Source organism: Hipposideros armiger, unplaced genomic scaffold (assembly GCF_001890085.2).
Source record: "Hipposideros armiger isolate ML-2016 unplaced genomic scaffold, ASM189008v1 scaffold_822, whole genome shotgun sequence".
Lineage (NCBI taxonomy): Eukaryota > Metazoa > Chordata > Mammalia > Chiroptera > Hipposideridae > Hipposideros > Hipposideros armiger.
The window spans coordinates 14,943-31,797 of NW_017732172.1; the positions used below are offsets into that span (position 1 = coordinate 14,943).

The 16,855-nt window shown below is 44.6% G+C and overlaps 1 pseudogene; it reads right to left on the reverse strand.

Moving 5' to 3' along the window:
• Positions 1–11,378: 11,378 nt before the first annotated feature.
• LOC109374431 (regulator of G-protein signaling 20-like) overlaps positions 11,379–16,855 on the reverse strand; it is a 38,220-nt pseudogene continuing 32,743 nt past the window's right edge.

Sequence of the window (16,855 nt, forward strand, 5' to 3'; positions counted from 1 at the left end):
CGGGGCACTCTGGCGTCCCAAGCCAGCTCTTAAACATCGCGCCACTCGGCTGGCCCTAAAAGCTATTCTTAGTGTACAGGTGATACAAAAACAGGCAGTGGTCAGGATTTGGTCCATGTGCCTCAGTTTGTTGACCTCTCTGATAAATATATAGAATCTCTCAGTAGGTTATTTACAACTTTAGAAAATGAAGTACAGATTCTAGGGCAGTACTATCCCATTGATGATGGTAAAGAATTTCCTGCCATAGCCTACTGAAAATTGAGTATACCACAGTACAACAAGCTACATATAATAAATAGTCTAAGAAATTCACATTTCTTCCTCTAGCCCAGGCTGATCCCTTCATTTCAAAACACATCAATCCAATTGCCTATCTGCTGCCACATTTGGAGCTCTCACTGACATCTCAAGAGTCTGGGGTCTAAAATGGACGCTTGAGTCTCGAGCCCCCTCTGTTTCTTCTCCAGTCTTCTCTAAGTCCATACATGGTGCCCACATCCTAGAAGTCACCTCAATGACTCTCACTGCATCTCATTAGCAAGCTTGCCGATCTCCGGAGTGGACACTGCTGCATCTGTTCACTTCTCTGCAACTTCTCTGCCCCTCCAGCCTAGTTTGACACCATTTCTTGCCTGGATTGCTAAAATGAGCCCTCAATCTATCCCCTTTTGCGCCATCCCCCACAGATTCCCCATTACAGTGGTAGAAATGAGTAGTTGCAATACAGACCATTATGGCCCACAAAACCGAAAATATATACTGATTTAAAACAGAACCCAGATTTTATTAGGCCACTGTGGCCTTCAAATGGCAATCCATGACACTAGAATAAAATTTATTCTTTATCAGAGTCTGCTTTCTCCGCTAACAGTTTTCAGCTAACTTTCAGTTTACTTTTTGTCTACATGAGCAAATGTAGTAGAAATCATGCCTTACATCTAATATGTGAAATTATTCTGTGGAACAGATTTCAAGATGTCATTTTATCAACAGGGAAACTCAGATTCAGAGAGGTTGTGTGATGTGCCCAATGTCTCAAATTCAGCCCCCCCAACAGACTTGAATCTAGATCAGTGGCTCCAGACTCAGGTACATCCACCACCCCACAGTGCCTTGCTCTTCACAGTTGTACACAGGTCACAATTAGACAGATTTGGGTTATTTTTGGATGCCCAACAGCAAATGCCTCTGGAGTCCTTTATCCAGCAGGGTTGCTGCTAATTAGAATGGACTAATAGAAACTCTAGTGCATCATCACCTTGGGTCCATACTGCCTAAGTGTTCCCAAGGCAGTCCTCTGGGGGCTGGTCTGATGGAGTGTTTTTATCTGCTTGTTCCTAGGTTGTGAGTGACAGAATCTCTGTTCTTTGAGGTTTTGGTTTTCTATAAATTGCACCAAAACATCTACTGAACTTCAAAGAATTAAAATGTTTAATATACCACAGTACAGCAAGCTACATATCACAAATAGTGTGAGCTATGCATTTTTGATTATCTATAGGGAACTGTAACTATTTGATCATATTTGTGTGTGTATGTGTGTGTGTGTGTGTGAGAAAAAGAGAGAGAGAGAGAGAGAGAGAGAGAGAGAGAGAGAGAGAGAGCAAGCACATAAGGCAGTTAGATACAGAGATCTGGGAATAAAACCTCTACACTAAAAGATACATAAAAAAGGCTCTTAAAGGCCCAGTTTCAATAAAAATATAATTATATGTAATCTCCTGATTCTCAAAATAAATTTGAATAATTTTGACAAATACCTGCTCTCTTTAAATTGGTATTTATAATTTTAACACCTTCATTATTTTGAACATATCACTAGAAGATAAGGAAAAGAAATAAAGCCTTTTGTTTAGTTTATGACATTTGTTTTACATGCCCAAGGTGAGTTTTTCACTTTATTAGATTTTGCCTTTTTCATACCTCTTTGTACCCTTTCACTCACCCTCTTTTTACCCAAATTTATTTGACATAGTCTAGTTAGATGTTCAGATGTTTTTGTTAATAAGTACTTCATTTTACCAAAAGAGCAGCACAGTCTCACAAGTCATTTAAAGTGCCAGAAGTGACTTAATTTTCTTTAGCAAAAAGTTAGCTCTAGTGAAAATTTGATAAATTCCAGGTTGCTGCATAACTAGATCCCATAGTACTTGTGCCTTGACTTAATCTGCCCAAACTGTAAGGAGTGTAGTTTTCTCAGAATATAGAGATTAGACCAGTGAAACTGACTCTTATCACTCTAAAGAAGTAAAGACTGAGGTATGTCTGCTGCCTCAGGGACACAGACCTGAAACACTGTCCCACTGACCCAGGTCTGAAGAGGCCTGTGTGCTCCAGAAGCACCAAACTGCCTCCAAGACTACTATTTTCACCTTATATGTAGAGTAGAATCTAATTGTTTCAATATATTATTGCAGTCTTTTTTTTTTCTTTTATTAAAGAAACAAATGTAGAAGTCAAAATAAAAAACAACTCACAGTAAATTTAATATGAAAATTAATTATATTTAAATCATTCATAGAGATAATGTTAAAATTACTCGCAGCCCTCACACTCTCTTTTGCAAAGGTCAACCAGCTGTTCTTTCGAGAAAACACTGTTAGCCATTTCTTAATATTTCTTAATATTGTTTTCTTGTTTCCAACATTTTATAATAAACCCCAGTGGATATAACACCAAGTAGTTAATGTGGATTTTACTGAGAACATGCTACTTTGGATGTAAGACTTTTTGTCACTAAATGTTATTTATTTTTTTTGGTTTATGAAAGACAAAGATTTTGGCAAAATGTGAATTCATAAACTTATTTAGTAATATTTTCATAGATATTAAATAGTACGTATAGGCCTTTTATATTATAAAACTTTTTTGAACCTTGTTTGAGTGGAAAAAAATTTTAGAATCTGTACTAGATATAAACATATCAAAATATAAGTGACTAAAATCAAGTTATCCACATTCAGGGGCCTAAATAACAATGGATAAATATTAGAGGAATAATAATAACAGGTGCCACTTACTGAATGCTCTGTTGAACTCTCTGATGTACATTTCTTACTATTAATAATAAATTAAATGTACAAAGTTTCGACAATTAAGTTTGCGAACTTTTGTTGCAATGATGTTGCTAATCTTTTTTGATATCAGACTGATTATTATGAATTTGTACCAACTGGACAAACAGTTAATCAAGTTTACTATTTGGAAGTGCTAAAAATGCTGCACGAAAAAGTTAGATGATCCGAACTCTTCGACACCAATTAATGACTCTTGCATCACGACAATGCATCAGCTCACAAGGTACTGTCTATGAGGGAATTTTCAGCCAGTAAACAGATAACTGTATTGGATCACCCTCCCTACTTACCTGATCTGGCCCCCCAATGACTTCTTTTTTTATCTGAAGCAAAAAGAAATATTGAAAGGAAGATATTTTGATGACATTCAGGATATAAAGGGTAATACAATGACAGCTCTGATGGCCATTCCAGAAATTGTTCCAAAATTGCTTTGAAGGGTGGACTAGGTGCTGGCATCAGTGTATAGCTTCCCAAAGGGAGTACTTCGAAGGTACCATAGTGATATTCAGCAAAGAGGTATTTAGCACTTTTCCTAAGATGAGTTTGCAAACTTAATTGTCAGACGTAATTCTCCCTGTTATACATATTCAGAATTAGAGGCTCACAAAATTAGTGAGTAAGTCAAAACTCAAACCCAGTTCTCTTTCATTCCAGTGCTCAATTTGAAGCATAAAGAGTGATAAGGAGGCGGGGCGAGTGGCGGGATGGTTAAGAGCTGGCTTGGGACACCAGAGGGCCCCGGTTCAGATCCCACATATGAGGGCCAGTGACACTGCCCTCTACAGCTAAGATGCTGAACAACAGCTCAACCTGGGGCTGGGATGCCATGAGTCGCCGGCGTCGGCGTAGGCTGCAGTCCCTGTGGCAGTGGGTTGCCATGGGCAGCCGTGAGTCGCCAGCAGCCAGCGTGAGCGGCCAGCAGCCGCAGTGAGCGGCCGTCCAGAAGCCGGCGACTGATCTGCCTCACCCGGGAAGAGCGCAATGATGGTGCCAACTTGGGCCAGTGAAGCAACGTCCTCCACAACTAGACTGAAGAACAAAAGGACAGCAACTTGTCTGTTCCCCTTCCCCTAATTCCCCAGTGCTGTTCCCATCCCCCAATTACCCAATTAAAAAAAAAAAAGAGTGATAAAGATTTTAACATACTTCTTTTCCTTCTAACATTTTGAAACTCACAAAACATATATTACATTTTATACTGGTAAATGGCAAAAATTTTAATGTTCATTTCGGAATTGCATTGGAAATAAATTATATAATAGATAAAAATATGACCCAAATTAAAAAAAAAAAAGAAACTTAATTCAAGAAAAATACCTTCAAGAAAAATAGTAATAGGTCAAGACATACCACTGTTACTATACAACAACTAAAAAAGTCAGATAAATAACTAAAATCATATTTCTAAAGACATTTCTAAAGCGTTGTGGAAGCAAAAACATTAAATTAACTACAATTTCTGAGGGCTCAGAACGCTGTTTAAAAGCGAGCAGTCTGTCACCAGGTACTTTCTTTCCAGAGGGCATTTGCTGACTCCGGGCTTAGGCTGAGGATATAAAGGGTCTCTATAGTCTTTGTGGGAAACTAAGTTTCCCTTCAGTAACAGGCCTTCCTCAGACAAGGACTGGCATCCTCAAAACATTAACCATGTGGAAGCCATCTTGGGAAGGTGGGGACAAAAAGCAAAGTTCAAAACTTCTGAAGGCGAGACTGAGTCTTTCACTCTTTCAAGACTGAGGAGACAGAAACCCACTAGGCTTTAAATCCACAGCATAGGAAAAAATACCTGAGAAACAGGAAATAACCAGAGGTTACCCAAGTCTTATTAAAATTGCAACCAATAAACAGGGTGGTACATGAGGGAAAATGGGGTGAAATATATGGTGATGGAAGGAGAACTGACTTTGGGTGGTGAACATACAATGTGATATATAGATGATGTATTACAGAATTTTACACTTGAACCCTATGTAATTTTACTAACCATTGTCACCCCAATAAATTTTAATTAAAAAAAATAAAAAAAGTACTAATAAAAAAAATTGCATCTCAATACCTAACACTGAAGTGATCAGCCCCTCATTCTCACAGAGTAAATCCCTCCAAGGAAGATTCCTTGCTGATGAAAGATATTATCTGAACCTATACAATTTCTTTATATGCAATGTCTACATATAATAAAAATTACTAGATACACGAAGAGATAGAAAAATGTGATAGAAAAACAAACAATAGATACAGGTTCGCAATCTCAATATTGGATTTAGTAGACAAGAATTAGATGAACAAAACTGATGAAAAGAAAGGGAATTTCTTCAGAGACTTTAAATGTATTACAGAGAATCAAATGGACATACTATATTTAGAACACAACAATTTCTGAAACTACCAACTCACTAAATGGTTTGACACAAACTGGGCACACAGACGGCAGGTTAAGTAAACTAAACACAGGTCAAAAGAAAGTATTCACATTGAAGAGGAGAGAGAGAGACAAAAAGTGGACAAAACAGAGCACAGAATAAGAGACATGATGGCATAAAGGAAAAAAGTCTAACATATATATGATTTGAGTCCCAGAAGAAGGAGAGAAAGAAAGAAAGAGGTAAGTAGCAATATCTGAAGAGCTATTGAGTGAAAAATTTCCAAAGCTGATGAAAGATATCAATCCACAGACATAAGAAACTCTGTGAATCAAAAGCAGCACTAATATAAAACCACACCTAGGCATATTATATTCAAACTGTGGCAAACCAAAAACAAAGAGAAAAATTTTAAGTCAGCCAGAGGAAAAAGACATGTTACCTTCAGATATGCATGACTTTCTGCAGGAACTATAGAAGTCAAAAGATAATGGAATGAGAGCATAAAGGCAAGGCACAGATTGAGATTTGCAACACACACACACACACACACACACACACACACACACACTTTTGACAATAATTTATATCCAGAATGTATAATTAACTCTTACAAATCAATAAGAAGACAGACAATACAATGGAAAAATGGGCCAAAGACTTGTAGAGGCAGTTTACAATAGGTAATAATACAACTAGCCAAAAAAAGGTACTCAACACCATTTGTGATCAGGGAAATACAAATTAAAACCACAATGATGTACCATTTCACAGTCAAGAGAATGACTAAAATGAAATGGATTGACAATACTACTAAATGTTGGTGTGGGTGTGAAGATATAGATATTGATTAGATATAGATTGCTGGTAGGGGTGTAAATTGGTTTAGAGTATAAAAACAGTTTGAAAAACTGATGTATCTAATAAAGCTAAACATATACTGAATCTGTTACCCAGCAATTTCCCTCTTGGGAATACAGTGGAAATAAGAGCTTATGTTTATCAATAGACATGAATAAGAATGTTCATGTTAGCACTATTCATAATAGCCCCACACTGGAAACAACTCAAATGTCCTTCAGTAGTGGAATGATTAAATAAACTATGGCGTATTTCACACAAAGGAACACTGGAAAGCATTGAAAAATCACAATACATGCAACAGCAATGAGTAATCTGAAAAACATAATGCTAAGCTAAAAAGAATCAGATGTAAAGAGTATGTACTGTATAATTCCATATGAGGTTCAAAAACAGGTCCAACTAAAATATGGTTTGAGAAATTATAAGAGTGGTTACCTGTGGGATTACTGACTGGGAGGAAACATGAGAGATATGGGCTGGAAATATCCTATATTTTGATCTAGAGCAGTGGTTGAGTGATCCTGCCCCCCTTCCGGCCCCCCAGAAACATTTGGCGATGTCTGGAGACATTTCTGATTGTCACGTCTAGGGAGGAGTGCTATTGGCATCTAGTGGGTAAAGGACAGGGATGTTGCTACATGTCCTACAATGCACAGGACAGCCCCCACAACAAGGAGGTGTTCAATCCAAAATATCAATACTGCCGAGCTTAGAAATCCTGCTCGAGATGATGGTTACATAAGGGTGTACCTATGTAAAGTTTATTAAGCTGTACACTTCACATATGTACACTTTACTATAAATTATAACTCAAACAAAGTTAAAAGCAACCCAGAATGTTACAAAAATACCTACAGTTCCTCACTGAAACTCAACAAACTTATGTAGAAACTTTATTTCAGTTTTATAAATATTCTAATGTATTAAAGAATCCTAATGACCTGAATTTGCCAGCAATTACATTCAATCAGGAAGAACAGAACTCTTTATGTATAGTCCTCATTAAATGCAGAGAAATATCTATACCTTTGTATATAGCAGAAGATGCATGAATTAGTATTTGGTTATCACTAGAAATGGATATTTGTAGAAACACAATAAAGGTATATGGTAAAGTCCACAAGTCTGGAATTCTCTTGGGACCATCAGAAGACAAACAGAGAAAAGTATACACGTACTTTTAAACAGTAGTCTAATCTTGGTTCCAAGGATAATAATTTCTTGCCACTAATTATCAACAAATTAGGAAATCTATTAGTTTCTTAAATCTCATTATCACCTCACCCTGAGATATGAAAGTCTTACAAGGTGGGGTGAGGCATAGGTTGCATCATTTTTCCACTGTCTTTCATATATGGAACAGCTAATATAAGCCTGTGTTGATCCAGCCAATGGCCCTAGAAGGGTTAGAAGTGCTGGATGTTTTAGCCTTAGAATAATGGCACCACAATCTTGTGTTCTAGCTCCAGAGCAAGTACTGTTCAGTTAGCACCAGAGGTGAGAAGGGCACAAATGCAGACAAAACAGAGAACAAGGCATTCTCTTCTACTTCACTGTTGGGCTGAGGTGCACACTGTACAACCCAGGCCCACAGGAAGTCAAATTGCTGGGTAGCTTTGCATGAGATGCTGTTGTCTAACATTTAAATACTAACATATACTTAAAGAGGATTTTACAATTTAGAGTAAAATTAAATAATAACTAGAAACCAAGCACTGCAAAACCAGAAAGGTTAACTGGCTTTAATAATCATTGAAATAACTCAAGTAAAATATCATAGCTGGGCAATAGGGGATATTACTCATATTTCACAAATGATTCACCATGCAAACAGCTAGATTACATCTAATCTCCTGGATTACAATCAAGGTAATTTTTTCTATGCATTTATAATCATATAATATTAACTTGAGCACTCAGTCACATCAAACTTTATTGTGAATGGCTGCTACAAAAGCCCACTCAACCGTACTGTGAACTGACACACCCCATGCAGCAGTTGTCTAAACTCTCAAGCTGCTCAAGGTAATATTAGAGACCATCTCAGATAATGCCGGCTAGTCAGTGACTTACACTCATTGTACTAAATGCTAAGCTCTGACTCAGAGTGAACCCTATTAGTTGCTGACTGACACTATACGTATTTGAATAGAAGCTCACATTGTGAGTCACCTTGTAGTGCACTGAAAACCAATCCACAATATTCCCAGTTGGACAGTGATTCACACTATAATCATATTGGGGCCTAACTTAACACATGTGATTTCCAAACTCACTTCTGCTGAACTGGTTTGGAAGCATGCTAGAAAGTCACTCCCTGTTTAATGCCCTATATTTCTGTCTAAGAACATGTGGTAGGTATACACAGATTCAAAGTCAAGGATAAGATATCCAGTTCACGCCGTAGAGAGAAGCATGGTTTCCTTCTTCAAAGATGCAGGCACAGTTCCTAGAAATGCCTTCCCTGGAAGACATACCATTCCTATAAATAAATTTGTGAGGCCAGATGCTCACTTGAAAGTGCCATGTAGTTCCCAAAGTGCTCATGTGAGGGCTGGACCTTTAAGCCACTAGCTGCATCTGTCTGTGGAAGGTGAATGTCATTGCCACATGCACAAATGAAAGAAGAGTAGGATTTTAGAAACTGATATTCAAGCATCTGGGATGAAACCAGTAACCAGGCTATTGCTCTAAAATAAGAAAGTTGTTTTTTTTTCTCTTTTACTCCTGCTCGTCCACAAAATTTGGAATAATAAAATCTCCTTCTGTGTAACTTTAAAGGCCTTTCCTAAAAAGCTCTCGGATAGGAGAAACCTGCAAAACCTGCAGGAAGGAGATTTTAAGAATTTAGGAATAGCTCAAAAATGATTTCTAATGTAAAACTGCTTTAAGGGATTAATAGAATGTGCAGTCAAATGTTTACTCTAGTGATACCTTAAATTCTAATGCTGGCTCTGTCTGTAGATCTGTGACCTTACCTTTAAGGCAAGTCAAGTGGTCATATCTGCTGTGAGGGACCATGATGAAGCTGTGGGACAGCAGTAGCCACATTACAGCCTAGTCTTTCTTGTGTTAGAGATAACACATGCTTGTATGTTTTCCCCTATATAATACCTCCTGGTTTCCCATTTGTTAAAGGTTCATAAAATCTTTAAGTAAGCAGAAAATCATCAGTGTGGTGTTAAACAGCCCTGGGGAGCAACTCAGAAGACTGTATTCTAATCCTATTTCAGCCCCTATTTAATTAGAGATCTCTGGTCAAGGCCTTCAACTGCGCTGAATGTTACCTCATGTGTAAAGTGAAGGAGGTACAATAAGTAATCTGACTTTTATCATTTTGTATTCTTGATATCAAGGGCATCTTGGCTAAAATGTTTGAAATCTTAGAGAAGTTAGCATGTCTAGCACTGAAGGTAAGTTTCCACATTCTCTTAAATAAAATTAACTTAGTACAATATTTTAATGCAGATATACATTGGATTTTTTATGTATACCATGACCTAATGTGTATTTTTAATGCATCTGTTACAAAGTGAAATATGTTGAAGGTTAAAGATAACTTTCTTAAAATGATGTTTGAAGCTTGCATGTAAATGTTTTATAATTGTTTGAAATAAAAAGGGTTCAGATGATGTAGAAATGAATTGTATTTAAATTTAGTTAACATACAAAACATTTACTGTTTTTCTAATTTTCATGATGGGCATCTTCTATTTCAATATGTATAGTCTTTATAGCACACAAAAATGTGGATTTTTCCTTGTCTTTTTGTATTTTAATGTTTATTTGGCCAATTTAGCATCAATATAATAAATACTACTACTACTACTACTACTACTACTACTACTACTACTACTACTACTACTAAACAATAATAATAATAATTTTTCTTTGGAATGTCCCAGAGCTTTATTGTATTAATTTACTGAATTCTGGCAGCTATCCTACAAGGTAGGTACTTTTTAAAATCCCCAATCTGCAGATGATAAAACCAAGGCACCAGGAAGTTAAGTAACTTGCCTAAGGTCACACAGCTAGGCTGGGATTTGAAACCAGACAGTTACAGAGCCCAGGAATCTTATCCGTTAGGCAGTATGTCCTCTCATATGCGTTAACTGACACGTGATACAAAAGATGCCACTTAATGAACAGAAGATAAACAGGATAAGGCCCAGTAGAAAATTAGGTTATGAACAGAAACTAAGAATTTACAGGTAGTCATTTCATTACCAATGTCCTTGCCAAGTCTTGGGGAGAAAATCAGGCCGTTTTGTGAACTCGGACGCTAATTTAGTTAATTCCACAACCTAGAACCACTAGAAGTGAAATGAAGCCAAGCCACGTAGGGGCCCTGCGCTACAACCTGCGCCCCGGAAAAGGGGGAATGACCCAAGGTAAGTGATTAGAGATTGGTGCAGGAGCTCCCTGCTCCCCACATCACCGGGGCAATTCGAAGCCCCAGTGGACAAGCGACTGCCTCTGCTAGCCAGTGGGTGAGGAGAGTCCCACTCACACCCATGGCACCGGCTGCGTTGGAACTTCACCTCGGCTTGGTCGGGGTGGGTTAGGGTGAGCAAAGAGCCATTGGTCTCGGCCAGATTCTGAGAAGCAAGGGATTTGAGGAGAGATTTCCCCTCCAGCGCTCTCCTCCGGGAAACAAGGGCTTTGAGGAGAGATTTCCCCTCTAGCGCTCTCCTCCGGGATAGAAGCTCTGCTTCAGTCATTCCACTCACTCCGCCGTAGGTGGTGCGGTTGCAGCAGCAGCAGCACCCTGGGATCCCAGACCGCGCCCCCTCTGCTAGTTTCGAGCACTCCTCACCGCCGCGTCCCGCCTGCCGCAGGGGGGTCGCTCACCGCCCTTGGTTGCTCACCTGGGGTTTCCTTGGACGCTGGTGAGTCTGGAAGGCTGTCAACTCACTCTTGTTCCTGCACGCCGCCTCTCCGAAGGCCCTCCCCCCGCCCATTCCCCGACACGCGGAGTAGACAGGCCGCAGAGCACAAGGATTCCATAATGCCCGCTCCCTCCCGCCTACTCCTTCAGACGCGTGGGGGCAGCTAGGCACACAGACCTCCCCGGCAAGCGCCCACCCTCTCCTGGCTCACTGCCTCTCCCACGTCATTTCCCTACAGTTGGGGGAGGGGAGTCGCCGCGCACAGCGACCCCCCAAGCCCTCCCCGCTTCCGTGCGCGTGTCCTCTCCTTAGAGGACTGCCCACCTCCTACCCCCCTCCAGTCTCCGCAGCCTGGGCACCCAGACTTCTTCCAACTTCCCCAGAGCAGCTCTGTGAGTGCGGAAGAGTCAATCGCACGGGTTTGTTAAAGAAAAATACCCGCGGCGCCCGCTCCTTAACTGCCTTGGCGCAGGCAGAGGGTGGGGGGACAGTTTTGTTCATTCGGTTTTCAAGAGCGTGAATGCCGACACCGAGTCGGACCCTCCAGGGTCCAAGTGAGGGAGCCCACTCCCGGCCCTACTCCTCGGGTCCCCAGCCTGAGTTGCGCTTCCCCTAAAGAGAGGTTCTGCGATTCAGGGAGTGGTCTCTTCCTTTCCACCTGAGTTCAATCTGCCCGCCTCCGGCGCCCGGCCCCTTTCTGGTCTGTCTTACTATCCCGTGAGAACGCCGACGTTCCCACTCGCCTGGAGTTTCCCAAATATACATTTTAGGCTTTAAGGGCTGGGCTCCCGTATCCCCTGCCCACTCAGTGACCCTTGCCACAAAGGTTGAATCGTGAGGACGCCTTGGCTGACCCAATAGAAACTGATCCTGGTGGCTAGGCGCCCTCACTGAGACACGATCAGACCCTAAGCCCACACACCTCCAAAACACGCACTAAGGGACGCCGCTGGACCCACGCAGAAGGCTACGGACCCGCACACTCTTCCGCCGCCGCGGCGACGATGAGAACTCCGGTCCTACCCAGCACGCGCGCCTGGCTGGGCCCCAGCCCAAGGCCTTTGGGAGAGTCCGAAAGGGAGGAGAGGGGTTGAGGGAGCGGGATACTCACGATTCCACCGTCCGCGGGGCGAGCTAAAGGGGAAGCTCCGGCAGGCTCGCCGCTGTCCGCCGTGCGCATGCGTCCAGTGTGTGCGTTATTTTTATTATACCAAGTCCTGTCCTTTCTACGTTCTTGATTGCTTTCCCCGGCTTTCCTCTCCTTTTGGCTCTGGGTCTTTCCTCTCGCCCTCTTCTCTCTCCCTCTCCCTCCCACTGCTCTGTCTCCTTCCTGCCTCCTCTCTCCTCCTTCCCCCGCCGGGCAATCCCAGGTCTCGCCTCCCTCTGGCGGCTGCGCGCTCCACTGCGGCTGGGGCTGGCGGGCAGTACCCCAGGGAGATCCCAACCCGCGCTCCAACTGTATCCCCCCTCCTTTAGCCTGGGATTAGGAAATACAGAGAGTGTGGGCGCGATGCCAGGCGGGTGTTGAGGGCGCCTGCAGAGCCCCTTCAGCTATCCCTTCACTTCCGCGCGCGGGGACTCAGCCAGACTCCAAAGTGCAGGAATGCGTGCTACGACTTTGTGAAAGAAGGGGGCCGAGGACAGGACGAGTGCGTGGGTTGGCTGTGCGCCGCGGGGAGGGGGTGCTCGGTCCCGGGAGAATCAGGCTATGGACTGCCGGGCCTCTGGAGCGCAGTACCCTGCCTTCTCCCTTTCTTCAGGGTGCGTCTCTGAGCTCTGCTCCCCGCCCCACCCCGGAGCGGCGTCGGTCTCTGGCTGTCCCGCCCGTTCTGGAAAGAGACTCCACGCCCTCTCCCAGCCAGCCGGAGCCTGAGGCCACACCTAGTTGGGGGGCGGGAGGAGCTAACTTCCGACTCCGGATCTTGCTGCGACCCTAAGCTGCTGCCCTTCGTCCCCACGGGAGTCCGGAGTAAGGGTCGACCCGGAGGGTGGCGGAGGAACCTTGTCGCCAGCTCTGCGGGCACAGATCTTTGCGTTGTCGGTATAGCCCCCGGTGTACTCTCGGGAGCGAGACGTAGTAGGACAACTTGGGCTGTGCGCCTGAGCTCGGAGGGCTAAACTGAAGCTGGAAGCTGACCTGACATAAAAATAACATCACGTCATTTCCTCTCGGCCTCTTCAGCCGGCAGAAGCCTAGAGGGTAGAGGAGTGGGCGAGCTAGCCGGGGGCGGAGGCGCGTCTCGGGGAGGCTGGAAGCGGGTGGGTGGAGGGCGGCAAGTTGAGAGAGTTTGAGAAGCAGCCTCTGGAAGGACGAGGGCTTCCTCCCGCTTCCATGGATTCTGGAAGGAAATGGCCCAGGAAAGAGTAGCTTCGAGGGTCTCCTGCGGGAAGGGGGTGTCAGGCGTGCTGCCGGCACCTTTTCCTTGAAGGTGCTCTGCCCTGTCTCGATCGTCCCACCTCCTCTTGCTGGAGAGTGCCAGGGAAGGCTAGGAAAGAGCTGGGGATGCAAGCGTCGGGTGAGGCCGGGGCTGGGGCGGGATGCAGACAGCGGTACTCACGAGCGTGGACGAGCGTTGCCTAGCGCTGGCGAGCTCTTCCCTGGGCAGGCATCTCCCTGGGGGTCGGCCAGGCAGTGTCAGAGCTGAGCCGAGCAGGAGCGAGAGGCGGCCCGAGCCGGCAGCTTCTCGTGCCGCCGCGAGCGCCCAGCCGCTTGCAGGGCGGGAAGCAGGAGGAGTCCGGGCGTCGCTGGGGAGCCTCAGGAGGGGTCCTCGAAGAAGGTGAGAGAAGCGCCGCGCGAGGCCGGAGCGCGTGCCAGAAAGGGGCCTGAGCAGCCTCGGGGCTGCGGGCGAGTCTGCAAGCTGTGCAGGGCCAGCGGCGGGAAGGGCAAGAGGGGGCGAGGAGAGAAACAAAACCAGCACACCATTACTCTTGGGGCCAGCGAAAGACTGGAGAAAATGTGCACTTAGTGCCACTTACTATAGCATTTTGGAGGCATGACTTTGGGGATGCAAGGTCGGTGAGAGAAAAAGGAAAGGCCTTTGGTTAGATTCTCTCCCCCTTTCTCTCCTTCCCCAACTTTCTTCACTCTTCCTCCATCTCCTTTTCTCCCTCCTACTCTTTTTCTAACTCCCTACTCAAAGTGTGGTACTTGGACCAGCAGGTTTGCGAACTAGGAGCTTGTCAGAAATGCAGAATCTTGGATCCTACCCAACCTACTGCATTAGAATCTGAACAGTAACACTCCGAGGGGATTCTTATGCACTGTAAACGTGAGATGCAGTGTACAGAAGGGTCTGTGTTCACATCTCCTGATTCTTTAGAATTTGGATGTAAATCTCCTAGTTCACTTTTGCAACTCTCTGTCTTCCTCCTCTTCCTCCTCTCATTCTCTCTCTTCCCTCCATCCTTTCTCACCTCCCAATGTACCTAAAGCTCTACCTGCCAGAGGCACAGAAGGTGGATTTGGTTTCTAGTTTCCATTGGGATAGGTGCCTAGGAGAGACTTGGATAGTGGGAGAAGACTGAGGGATCCCAAACTCACCTCAGGCTGAGGGGAGAAGGCATGGAGGAATCAACTTCAGTTGTGCTGGGTGGGGTGGGTTCGCATGGGAGCTCGGGACTGTGTTGGGGCCTTAAGTACACACTCTGCAGACCCGCTCTCCTCCCTCCACGGTCCATCTTATTCTCTGGAACACAGGCCTTTCCACCCTCCGTTTGTTGCTTATTAGACCTAAGAGGCCAGGGTGCAAGTACAACTTCTTTCCTTCTTTCTTTCTTTCTTTCTTTCTTTTTCTTTCTTTCTTTTTCTTTCTTTCTTTCTTTCTTTCTTTCTTTCTTTCTTTCTTTCTTTCTTTCTTTCTTTCTTCTCTCTCTCTCTCTCTCTCTCTCCCTCCCCACCTCTTTCTTTCTTTCTTTTCTTTTTTTTGAAAGTAGAGGGAGTAGAGGGAAGCATTAAATTTAGAAGTCAGAAGACCAGGGTCCTAGATTCAGCCTTTCAAATAACTTGACAGCTAACTTTGGGAAAGTCTCTTTACTCCTTAAGTTTATCAGCTTAATTTATATAAAAAAAACACTCAGTGGCTTTTTAAGGTCCTCTGCCTTGTTCAGGCTCTCATTTTTGAGAAGCTCTTAGGGCTTCTTGGTCCACAAACATTTAGTGAAGTTACAAACTGGAACCTAACTTGGCCAATCTAAACAGCCCCCTCAAGCAAAACAAAAAGACACTTTAATCTGATTGTGAAAAACAAGAGCGGCGGTTGCCAAGAAAAATGAAGGCGGAGGCGGGACGGAGAGAATAAAAGGGACAGGGTGGCTAGGCGCAGGAAGAGGCGAGGCGCAAGTCTCAGGGGGCGAGGCGGCCGCTCTCCAGGGTCCTGAAGGCAAAGCGGCCGCGGACGGCCTCGTGGACTTGGCGCGGTTCCACAGCTCTGCGGTCTCCAGGTCTCCCAAGTTTTCTTTCCGCTGTGGAAGTTTTGTGGGAAGTGATTGTCAAGAGGGACGGAGGAAACCTAGCAACCCATTCTCATTCATGAGGCCCTTTCTGGGAAGCTGCCGAGCGAGTTGGCTGATTTGTCTTTCGGTCGTTTGTATGCGTCTGAGGAGAGAGTGGAGATCAGTTTGCATTTCTGAGTACGTTCACACTGTTTCGCTTCCCCTCATTACCTTTTGCTTGCGAATGGGGTCGTTCTCCTAGTATTTTCATTCTTCCGGTTCAGATGCTTCTCTCCCCACCCCAGGTTTCTGGCGTAGTGTGTTTATTTTAGCGGTTGGAGCTGGGAGCTCTGAGGCTTCTGGAGATGCACCAACAGCTCACTCCAGGGGGGAAATGAGCGATTTGGAAAACGCTCAGAGCTGGACTTGGCGTCCAGCGTTCTTCTCGCTGGGGAGGAGAACAGGGGAAGCGTCCCCCCTGGCTGGGGTTTGAAGTGGGGGCTCAATCGGCGCCAAGTGAGCGCAGCCGCCTCGGGGCTACTGGACCTGGGCGGATAGCGGCTAATCCGGTGCACACCTGCAGCGGGCGACAGGCCAGCGGCCGATGCCGCGTGTGCCTGCAGCGCGGTGCCGGGCGGCGGCAAGAACCTCAGGAACATGATCACCGGGGCCCGGACTCTATGCTAAGGAAGTCAAGAGAGAACTGGCTCGGTCTCCCGCGACCCAGAGTTTGACTAAGCCCACCCATTTATTAACTTCCCGACCGGCCTTCACGCAAGAGCTTGAACAAAGCGGAAAACGCTGAAAGTGAGCGGCAGGCACACTTAATGCGACGCACGCCCTACTTCGTGGACCTTTCATGGGTCCCAGAATTTGCGTCCCCAAGTTGTGTTTTCAAATGGTTTTGTGAGAATGTGTGAACCTGTAATCTGACTCCTCTCTCTTCTCTTCTCGCCCTAGCCCTTTTTCTGAAGTCATGTGCACGCCCCTTTCCCGGGTATGCTTCATTAGGCATTTTGCTTCGGTCCTGTGCTTCAAGACAGAGACGCTTGTGAGGGAAATAGCGGAAATGTTCAGGCAGAATTAAAGTTGCAAACTCAGTCCCAGAAACACAAAGGGCTCCTTTGCTCCTCTGGAGACATTCACCTTTCACCCTTCCCTAGGTTGATCTTTTTCTTCCGGATCTGCAGCCTCTCTAATTCTGGCTCTAGTTGGCGGGGGG